Consider the following 17,812-nt stretch of genomic DNA (forward strand, 5'->3'; position numbering starts at 1 on the left):
TGTTATTAGCAGCAGGCCTGAATGTACTTCGAGAGGAGCATTACCAGCAAATATCATCGATCAAATACTGTATAATCCCATTTGATTATTTTAGTGTCTCAGGAGTATGAGAGATTTAGGTAGATAACTTTGGAAAGGATTATTTCCTTTTTATAGCTTGAAGTCAAGTTGGCTTTGGGGAGTATAACATTGTCCCATTTTTCAAATTGAGGGGCAGAATTTTTAAGTGCCCGCCCATCTATTTTAGAACTGCATGATATGAACATTGGATGGAAGGGCATCATATATGATTTATGGTGATGTTTTTTGAAGTTCAAGTCCTAAAAGTAAATGACTAACTCGAGATTAGGTATAATTATTGTCTCTCAGTTATCTGAATTGATCTATCCTTCCTAGAACTCGAATTATTATTACTGGAAATTAGTGCCGCTAAGGCTGCGCCTTAGTGATTTCTCAGCCATTTCCAGCGTGTACTTCATGTCTTCCCATCTGTTTCTCCAGCTGTGGCCTCGTCTGTGGCTGGCCCTCACAGGTTTCTTCCCTGAGCCAGTCTCCACTCCTGACTGATGCTAAGCACGGCTGGAGTGGCACTGCCCACACTCCTGTCTCTTCATTCCCTGTACCTCTGTTTAAGGATAGTTTCCTGAAGATTTGGGAGTAATGACAGGGAGGTACGAGACCTACAGAGAAAGACTGGATGAGCACTCAGGTTCTCTAAAAAGTCTAAGCCCCTACTTAACTCCAGGTCTCCCTTTACCAGGCTGCGGCATCTCACTTCCTATTGGAAGTTCTAAATGCTTCAGGGTTTGTGCCAACTGTTTCCCAGCCCTAGAAAGAAAAGGGAGTTTCTTTCTCATTTCTGTCTGTGGCCTACTTGCCTTAGACAATTAATCCATTGCTGAAAGATTGAGAATTAGAAATGCTTTTTCTCTCATGGGCAATGATACAAGAGAGAATGGTCTGGCCCTCGAGCCCCAACAACACAGTCATAGCATGGCCTGATGTTAGTACATTTCCCCAAAGCTGGGTTTTTCAGTCCTAAACCCGTGTATGAAATCGCAATTACCGAACCATGTTGAACTGCTCCAAGCTCAATTTAGACAATTCCATCTATTCGTCAAGGCTTCATAAATGGGTGTGTGTAGGGGTCCAGTGTTTTCTGAAGTCATCTTGTTACACACAGAGAAGTATTCCTCAATGCAGTACTTCTCTTTCTTTCTTCCTTTCATCCTTCCTTCCTCCCTTCCTCTCTCTCTCTCTTCCTTTTTCTTTCTCTTTTTTTCTTTTTCTTTCTTTCTTTCTTTCTTTTTCTTTCTTTCTTTCTTTCTTTCTTTCTTTCTTTCTTTCTTTCTTTCTTTCTTTCTTTCTTTCTTTTTCTTTCTTTCTTTCTCTCTTTCTTCCTTCCTTCCTTCCTTCCTTCCTTCCTTCCTTCCTTCCTTTCTTCCTTCCTTCCTTCCTTCCTTCCTTCCTTCCTTCCTTCCTTCCTTCTTCTTCTTTCTTTCTTCTCTCTGTTCTAAATGCAGTACTTTTCGGAGTGTGGGTATCACAGTGCTCCACTGTGAAACCCCCCCCCAGGAACCCCTCCACAGCATGGCTACATTTGGGTGCCCTGGCCCCCCTTATCCCTCATGTGCATTCCTCCTAATGCTGCAGACCTGGCTGGATGGGGAAGCCCACTGGGGGAGGCCCTAGGAGTCAGCCTGCTGGGACCCAGAGCACAGCAGAAAAGGGCAGAGGACAGATTTGAGGGGCAAGTGGAGAATCAGCACAGTGCCCGAGGGAAGAGTATTTAGGGAGAGTCTGAGTCCCTGCCGGGGACTCTAGAACGTCATAACTCAACAAGATCTTGGGTTTTCCTGACGATTGGGCTCAAAAACTGTAACCTGGCTGTGTCTCTGTGTGTGAATGTCTGTGTGTGTGCCTGTGTGTGTACGTCTGTACAGAATCTGTGTGTGTGTATGTGTGTGGGTGTGTGTATGTCTATATCTGTCTGTGTGTATCTGTGTGTGTCTGTGACTGTGTGTGGGTCCTCCGCCCCAGAACTCACACACTGTGATGGCTCTGAGACTGAGAGGCAGGGGCTACCCAAGCCTGGGCTGCCCTGGGAAATGGGTCTTGGGAGTCTGAATGGCTGTGATTTGAACATGCAAGGCCAGCTTTGGCATGGCACAGTAGGATCACCCTTTTAGAAGAACTATCAGGCCAGGACTGCCTCTAATATTCGAGGGCCTCAAGGCAATAGACAAACAAAAGCCTGCATACCATACGTCCAAATCTGCTGAAGTCTCAAATCAAGCTATGCATCAGCTTAGCCCTTGTGCCCGACACAGCCACAGCACTCCCCAGGGATTGTCCTTGCACCCTAGAGGCTGAAGAAACCATACCCTCCCCCCGCCTGCTAGTGGCAGCCCAGCTCTGCTGGGTGGCAAGGACAGACAGGCCAGGGCAGACAGGGGTCGAGCTCAGACTCCTGTGAGCGAATCCACCTGCCTGAACCAGGGTCAGGGACTGACGTGAGCCCAGCTGCCTGGGGAGTTCTCAGTTCTCAGCTCCTCCACCAACAGAGCAGAGGATTCTATTGTCAAATTGCTTTGGAAAATTCCACAGACCAACTCTCCTGCCCGCCCCTTTGGACAGTCACAATTTACATTATAGTATATAGTAAAGGTCCTGATGAGTCATAGAGAAGAAAATCTGCTGAACTTTGTCTAACTCAGCATCTCCCAAATGGAGCACTTTTTTGGGAACCTTCCATCGTGCCTTAAGCCTTGTTAATATCCCAGGGCCCCAGAGTTCTCCAGCACACCTAAGGAGCTGCTTTTTTGGGAAGGGTTTTTGGACCTCAGATGCAGAAGACGGAGTGAACCATACTCCTCGGTCTGTAGCACACGATTTTTCCTGGTTCATGCCAGCCCCGCTCCTGTTCACTCCTTCCTTTATTCAGAGCCCACGACCACTGGCCTCAGTAAACATGGTGCTTTAGGGCTCATAATACTTTTAGGGGTCCACAAGATAATTTCTTTTAAATCAGAAGTAAACATGTGCTTTCAGGTCAAAGAAGATATTTTGGTACATGATATTAATATATTCATCTTTATTCTAACACAGTTGTAAAATATAATTATATATACTATATATAATAATGTATAGTATATATACTATATATACTATATAGTATACATTATATATGATTATTTATATACTATATTTAATATATAGTATATATTATATGTGTGTATATATACATATATTTATACATAATTTACAAACATATATACATATATTTGACCACACCACAGGGCTTATGGGACTTTAGTTCCCCAACCAGGGATTGAACCCGGGCCCACGGCAATGAAAGCCTGTGTTGTAACCACGGGACTGCCAGGGAATTCCCTTTAATATATTTTTTTCGATGGAATGAACCACAAATACAAAGGGACCAAGGGCCTCTGGAAATCAGAATGTGGCCCTGTATTTATGTATTCTCTTTATCTTGCTTGCTGGTCCTATTGTCACCAAAAGCAATGCTTTTAATGTGTATCTTTATTTCTATTTGAATGTTTTTGAAAATATATATTGTTCCTTTGTGTAACGTATTTTTCATTTACATGATATTATATTGTTCTGTTTCCTGCAATTTTCACTGAGCCCCATGTTTTTATGATCAACCCGTGCTGCTGTAAGTACATTCAATTCTACATTATTGCTTCTACCTTCTGCAAAATACTCCATGGTGCACCTGCACGTTTTACCAGTTCACTCTCCCAGCAATGCACACCCAGACTCCAACTCCATCTCCATACTGCAGTGACCACCATGTACCTTCCTCCCACAGTCCTGGGTGGGAAAGTCCCCAGGATATAGGCTCAGAAATTAATTTCTGAGCCAGAAGGCACATACATTCTTAATTTGCCTAAGTTATACTAAAAGGCTCTCAGGGAGGAATGCCATTTTCATATTTTTCCTTTTTTTGAGTTGGTCATGTCAGGGTTTGGTATCCATTTATGTTAGCTTCATAAAATAAAGGAGGAAGTTCTTTTTTTTATATTCTGGAGCAATCTATATTGTACTGGAATTCATCGTTCTTTGGAAGTGTGAAAATATGGGCAGTATGACTGCTTGGGGTTAAAGCCGATTTATATAGGCAATTCTCTGAAAATGTTTTCAATTTCTTCCTCGGCTATTAGTTCTAATAAATTTTAACAGTTCTCAATCCAGTGTTGGCACCTAGGCAGGAATAACTAGGTCCATGTGACACCAAGATGCGTATTTCTGTTACTGAAGGCTTTGTAACTTGGCGTAACAGCTGAGGACAATGCTGTGTACAGCGCATGCTCGGGGATGCTATTGATGGGCTTGCAGCTCCCAGCTTCCTACTGCAGAGCAGGATTTCATTCTCTGTATGTCATATAGGTCTGCCGTGGTCGAGGGATGAGCCTGGATTTTTTTTTTTTTTCCCATGATCTCAACCTTTTGCTTTTAAATTCACAGTGATGTCCTGTACTTTCTGGCATAAGTTTTTACGTATTTAAATTCTCAAAAAGTTTTCCCTCCTGAGGAAGCCAAGGCTGGCGAATGAAGACTTGTAAATCATTCTGATTACCCAGAGAACACTTTTTTCCCCTTAATATTAGTCATTCCAAAATTGCACTTGTATCACAAAACTGTCCTTTCCTGAATCCTGTTTCAGGAATGACTGGCTTGGTGAATGTGTGCCCTTTTCCTCTCTAATCACTGCAGTTAAGATTAGTATGTTTTGGGGCTTCCCTGGTGGCGCAGTGGTTAAGAATCCGCCTGCCAATGCAGGGGACACGGGTTTGATCCCTGGTCTGGGAAGATCCCACATGCCGTGGAGCAACTAAGCCCATGCACCACAACTACTGAGTCTGCGCTCTAGAGCCCATGAGCCACAACTATTGAGCCCACATGCCACAACTACTGAAGCCTGAGTACCTAGAGTCCCATGCTTCTCAACAAGAGAAGCCACCGCAATGAGAAGTCCATGCATTGCAGCGAAGAGTAGCCCCTGCTCTCTGCAACTAGAGAAAGCCCACGGACAGCAACAAAGACCCAGTGCAGCCAATAAATAAATAAATAAATAAAATGCAGAACAAAAAAGGTTAGTATGTTTCCAAAAGGAAGCTATCAGTAAAAATGATTTGCATGTTTTTCGTTTCTCAGGTTCACTTGGCAAGTTACATTATACAGATATCCTCCATTTTAAATAAAGCCACTACTGTACCTACATGAAAACTTATAGAATTATGCCAAAGGAGGCCCATGTGTTTCCTAAAGAGTTTTCTCTTGGATCTATCAAGAAATGATTCCCTCTCCCCCCACCTCCCCATCCCCAGAAAATATACCACTCATTTTGTCAGTCATTGAGAGAATAAGGTTTACTCTTCTGATATTAATATTATAACTTATTTTGCTGGAATACAACTATGATATAAAAGATATGACAATTGGATTCTAGGGTCCAAAGTGACTCAAGGTCAAATTTTCTTCCCTTCCCTCACATTTTCAAAAAAAGTAACCTAAAACCCCATATGCTTAAACAAATTATCCAGAAGAAAATCCTTATATGAAAGCAACTGTGTGGACTTCATATCATTAATTCTGGAGAGAAAAGCACAAAGCCCATTTTCTAATCTTAATTTGTCATACTTGAGTATCTTGTGCTGACTTCTGGTATCAGTGGGAGTTTGGAGCTTTAGTCCATTAATTGACTGTATAAGTATTTATTGATATCTGCCTGATGGCAGGGATAGAGTGCTCAACAATTACAACCACAAAAAAACAGGCCCTGCCGTCCTCAAGCTTACATTCCAAGGGAAGAATAGACCGCAAAGGATCGGGGTGGTTATAATTCTCTGGAGTTGCTGTGTAGAGTGTGCACTGTGATGGAGGGAGGGGGGAAGAGGCATGGCAGGGACAGCAGACAGTACCACCGAACGAGGCCGCTCCTGGGTGCGCTGAGAAAGCTGGAGTCAGGAACAACTACTGCTGCTGGTGCAAACGGCCCCTGCTGGGTTCACAGTCTCTCTCGTACCTCCTGTTGGCAGAACCCAGTAGGGGAGCAAGCAGGCAAAAGGAAGAGATTGTGCGCAGAGTCCGGCCACAGCATCACAGAGCAGGTTGTGAAAGGGTGGGTTTGGAGCTGAGAAGCAGCACCTGAATAACCAGCGCAGGTGGTTTCCAGTGTGGCCAGGGAAGTCTGATCTCCTTGAAGGATTCAAGACAGTGGTTGGGGATGGGAGTGGTGGGAGAGGGCCAACTTATTATCAACTCCCCCTTTACCCTAAGGAAAGATCCGAGGTCTAAGGAGCCTGAAAGGGACAGCTTCCTGACAATAGAAACCCTGGGATGGAGAGAGAGGAATGAGAGGAGTGGGCGGCCAGCTAGAGAGTACCTGTCAGTGCATGTTCTTATGAACGATGTTCTCCATCAGAGCCGGGCTGGTGGACTAAGCACCTGCTTCTCCTGCAAGAATATGTGTCCTCTAGAGGGACACAGAAGAGTGCCAGAAAGTGTATAAAACTATAGGAATGGCATGGTGCGTCTTCTTGGAATGTCACCTTTTCTGGAAGATTTTTAGGGAAAAAAATACATATTTTTTTACTTTAGTTAAAAATTTTTATTTCAACATAGATTGCAAAATATAAATGGAGATTTAGGTTTAAAAAAAAAAGCAAACGAGGGAATTTCCTGGCGGTCCAGTGGTTAGGACTCAGCACTTTCACTGCAGGGGGTGGGGCGTTCAATCCCTGTTTGAGGAACTAAGATCCTGCAAGCTGCATGGTGTGGCCAAAAAAAAAGAAAGAAAGAAAGAAAGAAAAACAAAACACATACACACAATTGGATCTGAAGAAATCTAGGGCTTTGAAAGTGGTAATGGGGTCCTTGAGCTATTGGATATTACAAACAGTGTAGTGGAAACCATAGCCATAATAAAGCTGTACAACAGGGGTCCCGGTTAGGAACCAGGCCACACAGCAGGAGGTGAGCGGCAGGCCAGCCAGTGAAGCTTCATCTGCCGCTCCCATCACTCGCATTACTACCTGAACTATCTCCGCCACGCCTCCCAATCCCCTCCCCCAACCGTGGAAATATTGTCTTCCACGAAACCAGCCCCTGGTGCCACAAAGGTTGGGGACCGCTGCTGCACAACATTCCATGCTTCACCTCTTGGGGCTGGAATTATGTTAACTCTTTCAGGTGACAGTGGCTGACATACAAGTCTACATGTGGAGGCCCCTGAAAATATTTTTATATTAAAAATGTATTGTGTTGGACTTCCTAGGTGGTGCAGTGGGTAAGAATCCGCCTGCCAATGCAGGGGACACGGGTTCGAGCCCTGCCCCAGGAAGATACCACATGCCGCAGAGCAACTAATCCCGTGTGCCACAACTATTGAGCCTGCGCTCTAGAGCCCGCAAGCCACAACAATTGAACCCATGTGCCGCAACTACTGAAGCCCATGCTCCTGGAGCCCGTGCTCTGCAACAAGAGAGGCCACTGCAATGAGAAGCCCACACGCCACAACGAAGAGTAGCCCCCACTCTCAACAACTAGAGAAAGCCCGCGTGCAGCAACGAAGACCCAGCACAGCCAATTAAATAAAAAAAAAAAAATGTATTGTGGAATGGGGTGCAAATTTTACTTTTAACACATATATAAGATGTATGTTTGAGGTAGACAACATCAACTGCTATCTGTCCTTCCAGAGACCTTGAAAGAGTTTGGGGAGCACTCCTCGTCATTATGATCTGTCACCTGAATTTCTTAATGCTCAAGGAGGGGTCTTTTTTTTTAAATTTTTTGTCTAGAAAAGACTTTTGCTTTTCTATTTGAAATTACAAACATTCAAATTATGAAAATTAAAACTTGGTTTTCTTAAGCCTTTATGTTAAATTTGGAGATCTTAGACTTTTTAATAAACCTAGTCAAACAAGGACAGTCATCTTTAACTGTTCTCAGATTAATGGTAGATTAACTCAATCTGAACAGGTTAAATCCCCCACACATTGGTCACACTTACAAACAATTAAATTCCCTTAAATTTTTCAATTGCATTTGTACATTTACTATATTTAGTTTTCTTAAGTGCTTCAAATGCCCAACAAAGCAAATTTATGACTTAACACGCAAACCTTTCTGAGTACTTAGATAACTCTCATACATTACATAAATTAAATTTATAAGTATAGTTATCTTGTTCTCTGAAATATTTCAATACTAGTTAAGTACTTCCTCTAGGTTTCTTTAATTTGCAACTTAAAATTAGAAGTCAGAAAATAATTACACCTTTCAAACTGAGGTCACAGGCTAAGCCACCAGATTTTCCAATCTGCCATGTTCTCTAACCCTTTAGATAACCTTAATGATTACAAAACTGATTCCAAAAGTGAATATAAAACTATGAGTTACATGGTTTTGGTTTGCTTCTTCATCTTTATTCAATTCTAATCTTTTCCAGGGTTGAAAAGGCATTTTCCCAAATACAGGAAAATAGTTGTACCATCTTGGGTGGGTCCATGTGACAGGATTGACTGTTCCTGACTATGACATGGTTGGGATTTTTTCTTAAATTAATTAATTAATTAATTTTTAGGTTGCATTGGGTCTTTGTTGCTGCCCGCGGACTTTCTCCAGTTGCAGAGAGAGAGGGCTACTCTTTGTTGCAGTGCGCATGCTTCTCATTGCAGTGGCTTTTCTTGTTGTGGAGCGCGGGCTCTAGGCATGCGGGCTTCAGCAGTTGTGGCACGTGGGCTTAGTTGCTCCGTGACATGTGGGATCTTCCCGGACCAGGGATCAAACCTGTGTCCCCTGCACTGGCAGCTGGATTCTCAACCACTGAGCCATCAGGGAAGACCCATGGTTGGGATTTTGATCAGGGTATAGTCCTTTGGGCTCCATGCATCACAAATGATCCTGTTGGATCATTTTTGAAGATAGAGGTTTGAAACCCCCTCTTAGGTTTCATTTAATAAGTTTATTTTCTGGCTATTTCTATTCTATATTCTTTTTTTTTTTAGCTCCTTATTGGAATATAATTGCCTTACACTGCTGTGCCAGTTTTTGCTGTACAACAAAGTGAATCAACTCTATTTATACATATATCCCTATATCCCCTCCCTCCCATGACTCCTTCCTACCCTCCCTATCCCAGCCCTCTAAGTCATCACCCATCATCAAGTTGATCTCCCTGTGTTATGCAGCAGCTTCCCATTAGGTATCTATTTTACATTTGGTGGTGTATATATGTCAGTGCTACTCTCTCACTTTGTCCCAGCTTCCCCTTCGCCACACACCCCATGTCCTCAAGCCCGTTCTCTACAACTGCATCTTTATTCTTGCCCTGTCACTGGGTTCATCAGTACCATTTTTTTAGATTCCATATATATGAATTAGCACACGATATTTGTTTTCCTCTTTCTGGCTTATTTCACTCTGTATGACAGACTCTAGGTCCATCATCTCACTACAAATAACTCAGTTTCATTCCTTTTTATGACTGAGTAATATTCCATTGTCTATACGTGCCACATCTTCATCCATTCATCTGTTGATGGGCATTTAGGTTGCTTCCATGTCCTGGCTATTGTAAATAGTGCTGCAATGAACATTGTGTTACATGTTTCTTTTTGGATTATGGTTTTCTTAGGGTATATGCCCAGTAGTGGGATTGCCGGGTCATATGGTAGTTCTATTTTCAGTTTTTTAAGGAACCTCCATACTGTTCTCCATAGTGGCTGTATCAATTTACATTCCCACCAACAGTGCAGGAGGGTTCCTTTTTCTATGCACCCTCTCCAGCATTTATTGTTTGTAGATTTTTTGATAATGGCCATTCTGACCAGTGTGAGGTGATACCTCATTGTGGCTTTGACTTGCATTTCTCTAATAATTAGTGACGTTGAGCATCTTTTCATGTGTTTGTTAGCCATGTGCATATCTTCTTTGTTGAAATGTCTATTTAGGTCTTCTGCACATTTTTGGATTGGGTTATTTGCTCTTTTGATATTGAATTGCATGAGCTGCTTGTATATTTTGGAGATTAATCTTCTGTCAGTTGCTTCATTGGCAAATATTTTCTCCCATTCTGAGGGTTGTCTTCTTGTCTTGTTTATGGTTTCTTTTGCTCTCTCTCTTTTTTTAAATGAGATACAGTTTTCATACAACATTGTGTAAGTTTAACATACACAAAAAGTGTTGATTTGATACACATAAAATGCAATGTGATTACTACTGGTAGCATTGGCTGACATCTCCATCATGTCACAGAATTATCCTTTCCTTTTGTGGTGGGAATAATTCAGATCTATATTCTTTCATTTCTCCTCTTGTCTGATATGTTAACAGGCTCTCTTGTTTGGGTCTAGTCACCACTTCAAGACATTTTCATTTCTTATCTTCTGGTTCTTCCAGAAGAGCATTATTCTGCTGCTGGTGGCAAGATGGCAGGTGTGAGTACATGTGGGAGAAGGCCTTCCATCTTGCCCTCTGGATACAACCACAGGTGCAAAAAATAAACACTTAATGTGAATGAACCAATGTGGGTATAGGAGGAACCAGGAGAAGCAGGAGTCAGCATCTCTCTCCCATTGCTTTCTGTTGTTGCCATTGAAGGGGGTGTAAAATTTGTGCTAACCAGATGGGGGCAGAAGAGAGTAAGGGGCTTGGGCTCTAAAAATGCCTCTTGATATACCCCAGGAGGAGTTAGGAACATGGGGTATGGCTTCAAACAGATTTGAATTTGAATCTTGCCTCCACAATTGAAGAAAAGCACAACTATGAAAAAGTTATCCAACCTCTCTGATCCTGTTTTCTCAACTTTGAAGTCCCCAACTCAAGGGATGGTTGTTATGATCACTTGAAATTGTGTACGTAAAGCAGACAGCATCACGCCTGGCACATAGTGCACTACAATTGCCAATTTGTTGATTCCTTTTTATAGTCCATCTCTATCGTGCTCAGTGTGCTGTCTCTGGCACCTAGCGCAGGACCTGGCACCGGGACTTGTTGGATGGATGACTTCCTATCCGTGACAACATTTGGGCCAGAGCTCCTCAGCTGCTAGAACTTTCACTGTTGGATGCTACTTGTACCTGAGTGACTTGCTTGGGCCATGCATGGAGCATTGGTGTTATACGAATGCTATTGTGATTGTTTCGTAGAATGTGTGTTTATGCTGTTGGATATCAGGGTAAAGCCACAGTCATGCAGACAGAGTGAGGTCAGACCTGAAGGAGAAGACAGTGTCATCAATTAGGTAAGAGGCCTCTATTACAGAATTGGGTAGGAGAAGTGTAAGAGGGTAATAGAATGGGGATCTTTCTTTCTCTTGGACGTGACCACAGAGATGTCAAGATGACTGGGGAGAGGTTGTGAGAAGAAAGTCTTTACATGACACCCTTCATATATGGCCACTTTCTGAATCTTAGCCCTATCTTATTCTAATTGCCATCCGAGATAGCTACACTCTGGCTCCAAAAGGCTGGGACTTCTTTTTTTCTTTTAAGAACTTTTATTGCGATATAATTGGCATACCATAAACTGCATATATTTAAAGTGTACAATTCGATATTTTTTTTCTTATTAGTAGTGTATATATGGCAATCCCAATCTCCCAATTCATCCCACCCCAAGCACCCCAGCTTTCCCCACCTGGTGTCCATATGTTTGTTCTCTACATCTGTGTCTCTATTTCTGAGGCTGGGATTTCTTCTTTCTCTCGCTCTTAACCTGTTACCAGGGATTCTCAATTTCATCACTGCTGACATTTGGCCTGGATAATTCTTTGCTGCAAGGGGCTGTCCTGAGCGTTGCAGGAGGCCTAGCAGCATCATACTGTAGGCGCCATAGCTGGGAGCAATGGACTGCTCTACTCACAAGATGCCCATAGCATCTCCCCAGTTGTGACAATAAACAGCGTCTGCAGACGTTGCTGAATGTCCCCTAGGGAAACCGGTTTGTGAACCACTGAACCAGACTGTTTCTTATGTTTTTGTATTTACTTCCCTCAGGTGCCCTTTCGCATTTTGTAAAGTCTTTTTGGAAATTCTATCCTAACTGTGCTAAGGGGTAAGGAAATACATTTTGGATACACATAAACTGGGTCCTCAAAGGAACAGACCTCGACAGATACTGGGCTTGATGGTGGCAGTAGGAATCAAAGCAGAAGAATCTTAAGGGGAAACTGAAGCACAGCTGTTTCCCACCTGGAGCTTCTCTTCAAAGCGTTTGACACTTTAAGAGGGATGGGTGGATTTGCTTATGTTGTTCTTCCCATGAGTTTATGGAATGCTTTCCACTCTGGGGCAGGTGCATATTTAAGAAATTCTGAATAAATGTCATGTTCCTTTATGGAAGCCTAATTAGAGCTGGGTTTTATAGGTTTTAACTGGGAAGGGAAATACAAAAGGTAAAAGTTTAATATGGCTGAAAGCCCAAGAAATAAATTTGCAAAGTGTTTTATGGCCTTTCCAGCTATATCAGAAATTAAGAGAGAATGGCGGTGCCGTTTCCTGGTAGCCAAGTATCTGGAAATGTTTTTCCCTTGTTTTCATGGGCAACATGGTTGACTCACAACCTCTTGGCATCTTTTACATGGAGTGCTAGCTGCAACTTGTTGGCAGATAAGATTGATGGAGGCTTCAATTCCCTATACTTTCCTTTCCTTGTCTTTTGAAACATTCCAACCAAGCCCCAACATGCAATCCAGTGGAACAACAGAACGGAGTGCCCTGCAAAGCAAGTGCAAAGTTTTGGAAAACATTCCAATACAGGCATCTCTGGGCAAGTGACAAGTCAATAAATGTATTGTCCTAGGGCTAATTTGCATTTTTAAAACCTGAGACATTGTGGAATAGGTAGGGGACAGTTTGCATATTAAGTTGAGTTCGAGACATTATTAAATGATGCAAGGGATTGGGCTAGACATCTGACTAGACATGGGATAGGGACGAGGAGGTTGGTCAGGCAAGATCACTTTTGGAAACATCCTCAGGTTGTATAGGAATGAAGTCAGGCCTGAATAAAACTATGATACACTTTAATACCCTGTAGAGGCCAAAGGCTGTGGGAGGGAGGCAGGGAGGGGGAGGCTACTTATGGTCCAAGGATGTGGGATGGCCTCATGGGGGAGAAAGCATTTGACCTCTGTGGGATTTTGGCAGTTGGAGGTAGCTGCCTGTGGAAGGACCCTGTAGCTGCGAGGAATGGAATAATACAAACAAAGAACAGAGATGGGAAAGAGCAGGACATGTTCTGGGGCTCAGGTGTGGCTGGGGTTTAAGATGTGTTAAAGGCAGTAGTGGACGATAAAGCTGGGAAGACACGTAATGGGTGTTCAATAAATAATATCCATTAAATGAATAAATTAAAGGTAGATTGTCATCAGATGATCTTTGAAGGCCAAATTAAAGAGTTTGGATTTTCTGCTATTTAGCAATGTGAGGCAGTGGGCACTGAAGCTTTTTGATCAAGAAAGTAACAACAGACTTGCATTTTAGGAAGATTAAATTAGCAAAAGAAAGTAGCATGGATTGCAGCTGAATTTCCAAACATGGTACGTGTACAACTGGTGGTACACAGGATGACTTTAGGTGGGCTGTGCAGGGCTGGCACTCAAGTAGTACGAATCAACAAGCATTGCTGCTCATTCATCGTCCCTCTGCTATTCTGGATTGTTCAATGTTCCATATATCACCGCCCCCCTCCCAGGTACATGGATGCATTTTAAAATGTTAATCGTTACATTCAACTGTGAATTCAAGAACTGCTGTATAATATAAAATTTTCTCTTAAAATACATTTATTTAGGAAGAAAACCTGAGTTCCTTTAAGGAGAAAATTAAATAATAGAATAGGTGGACAAGCAAATCCTGAAGATGACAGGTGAATGACTGAAGTTTGAGAAACACTGGGCCAGAGGCACAAGAGATTAAAGGCAGAGGACTGGTCAATAGCCATTAGATTGACTGTCTTTGTTGTCAGCTACATCATGACCAGTATTTGTGTCCTGTGGTATAACAAGTGTGTAGTACTGAACCCACCCAGCATTTACATTTTTAAGCTTTGACCTTTTTATTTAACTTTACTGTACATGCAAAGCTCTATTCAAGTTAAAGGGATTTTCCAAAAATCATATACAAAAGTTTGCTAAGCCTGCAATTCCACTTCTGTAAATATTTTGAGCATTTGCTTCTAGACTTTTCTCTACTTACCCATGCATATATTTGATAAAGTTGGGATCATACTTTGTAAAATGTTTTGTATCTTCTTTGGCCATCGATAGTAGTTTCATGACTATTTTCCCATGTTACTCTATACTCCCTCAGAAGGATTTTTTTCCATTTAGAGGGATGTGCCGTGATTTAATCAGCACTAATGTTTTATTTTAGGTTGTACCTAGTTGTTTGGACCGACAACAAAGTTAGAAATAGCTTCTTTATGGCCATCATCAAAAAGTCTACAAATAATAAATGCTGGAGAGGGTGTAGGGTGTGGAGAAAAGGGAACCCTCCTAGCCTGTTGGTGGGAATGTAAATTCATACAGCCATTCTGAAGAACAGTATGGAGCTTTCTCAAAAAACTGAAAGTAGAGTTGCCATATGATTCAGCAATCCCAATCCTGGGCATATATCTGGAAAAGACAAAAGTTCTAATTTAAAAAGATACATGCACCCCAGTGTTCACAGCAGCAGTACTTACGATAGCCAAGACATAGAAGCAAACGGTGTCCATCAACAGTTGAATGAATAAAGATGATGTGGTGTGTATATATATATATATATATATATAAAATCTATATTATATATAGATATATATTACTCAGCTATAAAAAAGAATGAAATCTTGCCATTTGCAGCAACATGGATGGACCTAGAGATTCTCCTACTAAGTCAGACAAAGACAAATGTTATATGATATCACTTATATATGGAATCTGAAAAAGTGATACGAATGAACTTATTCACAAAACAGAAACAGACTCACAGACACAGAAGACAAACTTATGGTTACCAGAGGGGAAAAGGCAGGGGAGGGATGAATTGAGGGTATGGGATTAACAGATGCACACTACTATATATAAAATAGATAACCAACAAGGACCTGCTGTATAGCACAGGGACCGATATTCAATATCTCGTAAGAAAATATAATTGAGAAGAATTCAAAAAAAGAATATAGATATATACATATACATGTATAACTGAATCATCTTGCTGTACACCCGAAACTAACAATATTTTCAGTCAACTATACTTCAATAAAAAAGAGATAGCCTCTCCTTCCTAAAATGTACAGAATTTTTCTTTTTCACAACATACAATTAGAGCATGTTCACCAAATAGTCCAACCATCAACATTCCACAACTTTTACATCACCCCAAAAGGAAACCCTATAATCCATTAGCAGTCACTCCCATTGCCTTGTCCCCAGTGCCTGGCAATCACAAATCCACTTTCTCCCTCTGTAGATTTATCTGTTCATATAAATATTTACCACTCCATATAAATAGAATCATATAATACATGGCCTTTTGTGACGAGATTCTTTCACATAGTATAATGTTTTCAAGATTCGTCCACACCATGGCATATATTAAGAAAGCATTAAAAATCCATTTATATTGCTTATTTAAAACAAAACAAAACTTCTAGTTTGCTTCTAACAGAAAGGTGTTTCAACTCCTCTCCCCTCCTCTCCTTTTCTTCTCCCACTCCTCTCTCTCTCATTCATATTCTCTCTCTCTCTCTCTCTCTCTCTCTCTCTCGTGAAAAATGACTGTCTGCCTGCTCTGGGTTCTCCTGATCTTAGCACATCTTAACTATGACGTCTTTTACCTCTTTTCCCTTTGCTGCTCCAGTCTCCATTTCCTGCAGGCTAATTTTAAAAAACAAGAAGGTACAACCTCTTTTTTTAGCCACAGCTTTCTCATCTGTATCTGCTGACTGATCATAAGGAAACTTATCTTATTTTGGGAATGATGGTAGAGGACTTCCTTTCTGGACAATGTTGTATGAAGGGCAGGCAAGCACTTTTTTGCAGCGTTTTCTTAAACAACGTAGAGACATGCATTTACCCAGTGCGTGGCACCATAGGGGATGCTCTGTGGCGTATGAAGGTGGGAAAACCAAAGACCTGCTTCAGGTAGCTTGTATTCTAAAAAGGGATCTAAAACATTCTTGATAATACTGTTTCATCGTCATCCACTGAACTACACTCCTTCAAGGGCTGGAACCATGTTCTGGTTCCAGAACACCTGCAACGCTTTGCACAAAGTTGGCCTTATTTTTGTTAGGATGTCTTAAAAGAGACACATGTAAAGTGCTGAGAAGGGTCAGGTGAGGTAGGGGTTAATTCTGGCTGGAGAAGAAGGCTTCAAGGAGAAAATGGTTTCTGTGGTAGGCAGTGAAGGAGGAGCAGGATTCAGGACTGTGGAGTGGGAAAGAGAATTCTAGGAAAAGAGGAAATGTAGGGAGGCGAAGCGGTGTGAGGTATGGAAAGGGAACCGTGAGTCAAATTAATGAGGAGTCAACTTTGAAATAGACAAGAGGGAAGTTGGGAAGGTTACATCAGACGTCCCAGGCTTCCAAGTAAGGAAGGAAGCAAGGGTGTCTTCAAAACAGGAAAGGAATGGGGGTGGAGTTTGTGTCCAAAGGAGTGTGGAAAATGTTTGGCTGTAGGATGTGTGTTGGAAACTCAAATAGACGCGAGACATGAGATCTTCAGGTGTCTGTGGGTCATACATACAGAGATATCTACAAATATTGAACCATCTAGGTTATAATTGAACCAATATCTTAAATATATTGGTGCATATATTTTACATTGTAATAATTTACATTCTATTAAAAGTTAAAATATCGCATACATTCATTTATTCATCACCTAGCAACAAATGTTATTAAACACTGTTTTAGACTCTGGGGACATAGCAGTGAGCAAGATAGACAAGATTCTTGCCTTTTTGAACATTTGTATTCTAGTGGGGAGACAGACAAAAACAAAACAAAAACAAGTAACAGAAAGGCATATAATAATAGCAGAGACAAGCATGGTTAAACATCATTAATTCAAAACTATTTATTCAAAATAATACACAAACATTAACAAAGGCTGTTTTCTAGCTAACTAATCACCATTTCCTAATATAAATATTAGAAGAGCCAAACATAGTTCATTTCCGTGTATTTTCTCAAACACGTCATGTGTCAAATTCACTGGGTTTTATTGTAGCAAAGCAAAAAAGTCATTCAGCACAATATAAAAGGCAATGAAAATGCCGGGGACACTTCAACACAGAGTATATCTGTAATTAATTTCCAGAAAATCGTGTTAAGAGTTATAACATCTTACAAAGGGAGTCCAACTCGAGGATGGAAGATGCCTTAGAGGACTGGGGCGGGGAGGGTGGGGGGGACTCGAGGTGGGGGGAGTCAAGGAAGGGAGGGAATACGGGGATATGTGTATAAAAACAGATGATTGAACCTGGTGTACCCCCCCCCCAAAAAAAAGAGTTATAACATCTTAGTAACAACAAATAACACTGTAATTTTTCCCTCTTGAATGTATTTATGTACATATTTAGATGCGTAAGATGTAAAGATACATGAGACACCATTCCCACTTTCGAAGAGCTCCTAGTGTGGAAGAGGAAAGAATCCATTAGAAGCTAACAAAGTACACTGTAAATAACTGGTCCACGTCTCACAAGGGAGGTGTGCTGGGCCTTCCTTTGAACCTTCACTGACATCACAGAACCTGGCCTTGAAGGATTCGGGGAGGGGGTCGGACAGG

This window comes from Hippopotamus amphibius, chromosome 3 (assembly GCF_030028045.1).
Source record: "Hippopotamus amphibius kiboko isolate mHipAmp2 chromosome 3, mHipAmp2.hap2, whole genome shotgun sequence".
Taxonomy (NCBI): Eukaryota; Metazoa; Chordata; class Mammalia; order Artiodactyla; family Hippopotamidae; genus Hippopotamus; species Hippopotamus amphibius.